Below are 7900 nucleotides of genomic sequence, written 5' to 3'. Positions count from 1 at the left end.
TGGTGATAAAATCATCATATTGCCTGTTCATTCACTAAGGAATTCATTCCTACTCATTCAGAGTTTAATCCTCAATCAAAAGTGTTACATTATCACCACTATGAAACTACAGCAATAAATTACAATGACTTATTTTTTTAACACATCACGCATAAACCAAAAAGAAACAGAACTACACCTTTTTTTAGAAACACAGAGATATCACAATTTAGCACATGAATCTCAACAATGGTGGCAATATTTTTTTTTATTATTCATGCAGCAGTGCATGCTGGGAGTTTTATATTATCCTGGAACCCAGCATGCATTGCGACATGAAACTTTTAATTGTCACCATTGTTGAGATTCATATGCTGATTGTTGATGTCTGTGTGTGTCTGAAGCAAGCAGGAGTTAATCATGTTTTAATGCACTATATGATTACAATATTCTTCAGAAGACCTGATTACAGAAATGCTGATTTCATGTTGTAGATTCACAGATAAATATACTAAACATGAAATACCCATAAATTCAAAAGAATATATACAGTAAAGCTCTGAAAATCAGACATGTCCAGGACGGATGTTAAATTATCCCAAAAGCCAAAAACAAGTAATCATCTTCCTCTTGACTTTTTCTTGCCATAACAAATGTGTTTTATAAACTCACTGTTACAGCAGTCAGAGGGAGATCAATGGTAAGAAGTCAAGGGACAAGAGACCAACTAAAGCAAATACTGATCTCCATCATGGTGACAACAAATTTTATTATTAACTCAATCTCTGTTAATTCTATACAAGAACTTTTATACATGTATGAAAGAAATAATCGTAAACTGGTTTGTAAACTGGTTTCACACTCAGTGTTGCTGGAAGTCAGTTGTAGTTTCTGTGTTTCTCTTTTTTCTGTTCTTGTTTCTCTGTCCTTCGGTGATTCTGCTTATCAGGTGTTCATCAGTTTCTCAATTCACTTCTTTTCATTCACTCTGTCAAGGGGACTATATTAGTGAACTAATGTAGGGAATAGTGAATGAGGGTATAGGGTGTGATTGGGAAAACAGCCTCTGAGTGTCGACTTTGAGCACTGTTAATTCACAGTATATTCCTGTAGGCTAGTTTTGTTTTCTACGGTATTTTACTGTTTTAATGGAAAATGGTATGATATTGTCCTTTTTTTACAGCAAGGGTTAACAGTGTATTGTTAGATTTTGGAAATGACAATGCAAACCAGCTCTTTATATTTAATGGTTTATTAGCTAAGTGATCAGGGTTTACAAATATTGTCAATTAATTGGCCTATTGGTTTATCACTAATGTTCTAAATTATTCATCAGACTGTTAACCCAGCGGGCACCTTGACGTCAATTTAACATCAATATGACATCAACATTGATGTCAAAATTACGTCACGAAATAGGTCAAAAATGAAAGTCATATTGACGTCAAAGTATCGATGTCAATTTGATGTCAAGATTTTGACCTCTGCTGATGTCATTTTGCCAAACAAAAAGGTGAAATGCATGGCCGTACACTTATTACCAGCTTCACTTCAAACTAACCAGATTTACTTTCTTTAATTTCCAGTTTAATGAAATCATATTTTGCATTTTAAAGTCACCATGATGGTGGTTAGCGGTTGCTTTAGTTGTGCTCCTGACCCTTGACTCTTAATTATAAAATTTTCTCTGGCTGCTCTAACTGTGTGTTTATAAAGCACATGTGTTGTAACTATAAAAGCCATGAAAACATGAGATCAGGTGATGATGGCTGTTTATTAATGATGATGATATCATCATGTAAATCCCTGAATCTCTGACCTTATTCAGTGTTTAATTTTTTGATTATATATAACTTAATATTGTGTTTAATATTATTTAATTCATAATAGAAGTAATTTGATTCTTCAGCATGTCTACAGTTTTATCAAACGATATACTTTTTTTTTTTTTTTTTACTATTTAGTGCACAAAACCCTTTATTCTATGGCAGTACTTAGACACACACAGACATCAAGAAACAGCATATGAATCTCAACAATGGTGACAATCAAACAAAATAACCAGATAATCAGATCAACTCCAGCTGCATAATTTATTAAAGCCGCAATGCATGCTGGGAGATATGGGTGAGTTTTGATTGGTGGTACCCAGCATGCACTGCAGCATGTAGCATTTCATTGATTGTCACCATTGTTGAGAGTCATACACTGATTCTTGATGGCTAAGTAATAATGTAGAGGAAAAAATTTAATGCACTAAATGTCTTTAAAATCATTAATATTATTTGATAAACAACATTGCTCTCATACAATTAAATTAAATGGCTTCTATTATAAACCTTTAAAAACATAAGTCCTATATAATCAAAGCATTAGACTCTGAATTAGATCAAGGATTGAAGCCACAACATGATGATATCATCATCATCGTCGTCAATAGACAGCCATCATCACCTGATCTTATGGCTATTTTTAGCTATAACAATTGTGCTTTATAAACACACAATTATAGCAGCCAGAGAAAATTTTATATTACCAAGTTATGGGTCAAGACCACAACTAAAGCAAACGCTAACCACCATCATGGTGACTTTAAAATACAAAATTATTTATGATTATGATTTCATTAAACCGGGAGTTAAATACAGTAAATCTGGTTAGTTTTAAGTGAAGCTGGTAATAAGTGTACGGCCATGCATTTCACATTTTTGTTTGGCAAAATGACATCAGCAGAGGTCAAAATCTTGACATCAAATTGACATCGATACTTTGACGTCAATATGACTTTCATTTTTGACCTATTTTTTGACGTCATTTTGACATCAAGGTGCCCGCTGGGAAGGCGAGACACTACAGGCAAAAACACTGCTTTTTCGTGCATCTGTCAATTTTGAGATTTGGGGCTTTTTAGATTTTCATAACAGAGGTGTTTGTACACACACACACACACACACACACACACACACACACACACACACACACACACACACACACACATATATATATATATATATATATATATATATATAAAATTTGCCTGATTTTATACATTTTATTTCTAAAAAATTGTGATTTTTTTTTCTGCCTGTTGACATCTGATTTATGGAGTGATAAAAGAGAAATACAAAATCCCCACTGTAAAAACCTTTGACTCTACTATGTCAAAAAATAAATAAATAAAAATTTGAACCTGTCTTTATTTGAACTTTGCAGATTGTATGCAAATTAGTGCACTAGGTGATCTAGGAAATGATAACTTTAGCCTGCTAGCATTGAAAGCATACAATACCACCCTCCCTGCAAATCGCACTCCAAAGCCACACTTCCTCCAAAACACATGAACCAGACATACATGCAGGAAAAAGAAACAGATTCTTGAGCACTTTGACAGACTTGATTAAAGTTAACTTGCATACAGTTCATGATCACCTGTTCTCCATTTCTTAATGTATTCAGAGAGGAGTTGGTTATAGGGACTGATTTTAGAAGAAAACAGCATCTGAGAGCTAATAGATAATAACAACTTCTGTAGACGTCTGACAGAAATAAAGTCAGTCTGGTTAGTAATAAGTGAAGCTGGTAATGCTGTTTGTGGAGTTGTTTAATCCTCCTCTGCTGAGATCTTCACAGATTTAATGTCTTCTTTTCTCCTCAGATGATTTCATCTAAGGCTGTGTCTGAAGTCAGTTGTAGTTCTTGTGTTTCTGCTCGTCTCTTTTTCTGTGTTTTCTTCTTTCCTTCAGTGATTCTGCTTGTTAACAGGCTTATTAAGGCTGAGATTACTCCATATTTAATATACACAGATTTGGTATATCAGGATTAATAGCCTATGTATTTAATTAAGTCAGGACTGAAATACTACCCAGTGTTATTTTCCATTTGATTAATTTATTCAGTTTGTATTTCTGAATACTAGTGTTACACATATTCAAAAACTTTTCTCTTTATTTCTCAGCCCAATTCGATCTCACAAACTAGCACATTAGAACCAGTGTACGAGTCTGCAGAGACTGCTTTGCTTTAGTTGGGCTCTTGACCATTGACTCTTTGATATAAAATTTTCTCTCACTGCTATAATTATGTGTTTATAAAACACGTTTGTTGCAGCGAAAAAGCCAAGAGAAAAAGAGATCAGGTGATGTTGGCTGTTTATTGATGATGATGACGACAAAGTACTCCCCCCGTATCTCTTGGTTAGGAAGATAACCAGGCAAGTGTGAGGAGATGGGGGGGGGTGGAAGGATGGTGAAAACTGTTGAGGATTATGGGTGAGTCGACTGTGTGTATTTATAGGCCTTTAATCATGCTGATTGAGTGGACCTGTTGAGTGGACCTGTTGATTACTGATTGCTGACAGCTGGTTGGAATGACTTGATTGTTTGATCATTAGAACGTGTTCCTCCCGAACCTTGTTAATAAAACATAATTTGTCTGTGCACTGATTTGCAGCGAAAATGAGAAAAAGAATAACATATTATGCATGAGGAAATGGCTGAAAAGACAAGGGGAGCAAGGACTGTGTGTTCTGCAAAGAGAGTTTGGGGTAAATAAATAATGTTGCAATGTGCTGCTGTTGCTTTTGGTCAAGCAAATGTTTGTGGTTTGTTTCTGTTTGATATAATTGTAAATATATCTATTAAAATACTGATATTGTGGCCTATAACTCCTCCCCGAACTCCCCGCTGCTCTGTATCTTGCTCTCTCATTGGCTGTCGGTCAATGCCAATCTAGTTTTCAGTCAGAACACTTTTCACACAGCAGGATTTTGAAATGCCAAATATCTCACAGACGTCGGAGATATTTCATCTGCGATTCTCTCAGATCGCGTCTTTGTTCATTCACACTGCGTGATTGTCACTCGCGTGAACGATTTGCCTATGATTTCGGGCATTTGTCTGCAATTTCTCAAAACCTGTCGGCGAGCCAAAATCGGGGCTAAAATCGTGCAGTCTGAACTCGGCATTAATCTTCTGGCAAAATCAAGCAATTGCCTCAAAAACTATTTTATTTGTGCTCAAAATTAAAGAATGATTTCAGATCAAACACACATCAGTCAATATTATAAACACTACAGATCATTCATTAGACACTACATCAAAAAATGGAGAACAGAATCCAGAGCATGCAGTTACAGAAAAAAAGTATATTGTAACAAAGTAAACTATTTTGCAATTACGAAAAAAAGTATAGTAATGACAACTTAAGCGCCTTTCACACAGAGATTCCAGAAAATACACAGATAATGTGTCCTGGGATTTGTCCCGGGATGGTTTGATTTTGGTTCATTCACACTGCCAGTGATTTTCCGGAATCTGTGAGTGAGTTTACACACACCCCATAAAGATCCTGTAAAGACACGTGACATCAGGATGTGTTGTTGAAAGGCCAGTCTAATCCTTCCGCTACCGCTCTTTCCATTGTAGTCGTGCACTTAATGGATTTTTTTGCGTCTTGAGTTTACTAATGATCTTCGCTTTCGATCTAGAGAAACCACGCTCGAGCATTTTTTCCCGAATTTGGTCGTACACAAACGCATCGTGTACCGCTCCGCAAAGTTGGCGAACAATCTCAGCTTCAGCGAGGGTAGTAAGGAGCTCCGGTCTCTGGTCTGTTTCATTCTAGTTTGCAGAATTTTTTTTCGTTCTTATTATGTTGATGACAAACACAAACTTTCTTCTTAGAGCAACAAAATACCCCTTACGGCATTGGTCCTGGCTTTTGTTTACATAGAGGGCGTTCCTGAACTGATCCAGGATATGTTACTAGGTCCCCATCCTGGCATCGATCCCGGCATCAATCCCGGGACGTGTTTGCATTCACACAGAAGGCGCTCTAGCAATTTTACAGCAATTTCCCAGGATCAACACGCTGTGTTAAAGGGGCTTTACATTAGTAATGTGAAAACATTGTATAGGCTACTTTATGCACTGCAAGTATAGTATTGAATGTCTGTATATTCAGCACTTGCATAGAGTGAAAATACAGTAACCCAACTGCAAAAGCCAAAAAGGTTACAGAAAAAGCTCTAAATTACTCAGAAGAGTTGTGCAACTGCAAATCAATGTCAGTGAGTGATTGATTCTGCTTCAGCATCAAGTCTTCATGTTGGTCCGTCCTGAAGAGTTTGTCCACATCACAGACACTGTCATCTCTGCAGGCAAAGAGGAAAACCCTAAAGCAGGTCCAGTCCTGACAACATTCAATTTTGAGACCGTTGTTTGTTAAAAACCACGAGTGGGTTCATTTCAGTCTCTGTTGGTTTTAGCAGGAGAGATCTCTGGAATGTACAGCTAGAGAGAGGAGGTGTCCAGGAGGAAGTGAGATGTCACTGGTTAAAGTTTGTGATTTCTCGCCATGGGATTGTCTTCGCAAACCTTCTTTTCCTGATAAGAATGTGGGGATTTATGCATTGGGTTCAACCCAGGGTTTCTTCACCATTGGGTCTTACGTTTGGGAAACAAAGAAAACATTTCGTTGAGCAGCGCTCTCCTTGCATAGCTGGTTTAAGATTAGGCAGGTAAGAGGGAAGACGTCTCCTTTAGCCATCTCGGCACCATAGATCACTCTGAACAGTTAAGGAAACAAGGAGCCGGGTAAGTTGACCAGTATTGAACAACAAAATTAGATGATTGTGAAGTGAGACGTGACTACTAATGAACTGTGTGCTGATGAACGGGTTCAGGTGTGCTGGATTAGTATTGCTGTTCGAGTGTGTGGAGCTCATCGTCTCTGTATTCTTGATAAGCACCATAGCAAACACAAAAATATGAAAAAAATACTGTTTGATGGTCGTCTCTGTTCTGCTTTTCCATGAGCGCCACCTACTGTCAAGAGAGTGAATATGCATTTACTCCTGTTTCTGCTGTTTTTTTTTTGTTTTTGTTTTTTTGCATTGGTCTGAACAGACAAATCTCATGTGAAAATCAGATTGAATTTAAATTCCGATCATTTGTGTTGGTGTGAACAGTTAATAAATTACAGTTAATAAATAATTAACTTGGAGTGGGCGATCTTCCCTAGAAATAATATCACGATCTTATAAGACAAAAAGTGGTTTCTCCACTGCATGGATCTTCAAGCGTTTCTCTAGGTAGCATTTAATAGAGAAACTCTTTCCACACTGATCACACGTGTGCGGCTTCTCTCCGCTGTGGATCCTCTCATGTTTTTTCAGACATAGCGACTGATTGAATCTCTTGTCACAGTATGAACACTTTTAAGGTTTTTCTCCAGTGTGGATCCTCTCATGTCTTTTCAGATGTCCTGACACACTGAATCTCTTGTCACAGTGTGAACACTTGTAAGGTTTTTCTCCAGTGTGAATTCTCTGGTGCAGTTTTAAACAGCTCACTGAAATAAAAGTCTTCTCACACTCAAAGCACATGTACTCTCTCACACCAGTATGAATTTTCTCATGTGATTGTAAACTTTGCAGCCATGAAAAACTCTTTCCACATTCAGTACATGAATATCGCTTCTCTTTTGTATGAACTGTCAGGTGGTTCTTCAGGGCTGATGACACAATAAATGTTTTGCTGCAATGATCACATGTGAAAGGCTTCTCTCCGGTGTGGATCTTCATGTGAGCATTAAGATTTTGTCTGTGAGTGAATCTCTTGTCACACTGATCACACATGAACGGCTTCTCTCCAGTATGAACTCTCATGTGAAGCTCAAGCCATGATTTTTGTGCAAAACTATTCCCACACTGATCACATGTGAACGGTCTCTCTCCAGTGTGAATTCTCATGTGACGCTTAAGACTTTGTTTGTTTGAGAATCTCTTTTCACACTGATCACACATGAAAGCCTTTTCTCCAGTGTGGATTCTCATGTGACTCTTAAGGTATCCTGAATCCTTGAAACTCTTCCCACATTTATTGCATGTGAACGGCTTCTCTCCGGTGTGGATCATCATGTG

The sequence above is a fragment of the Scardinius erythrophthalmus genome, assembly GCF_964197995.2.
Source record: "Scardinius erythrophthalmus genome assembly, chromosome: 1".
Taxonomy (NCBI): Eukaryota; Metazoa; Chordata; class Actinopteri; order Cypriniformes; family Leuciscidae; genus Scardinius; species Scardinius erythrophthalmus.
The sequence above is the reverse complement of the archived record's forward strand: the minus strand, read 5'-3'. Positions refer to the sequence as shown.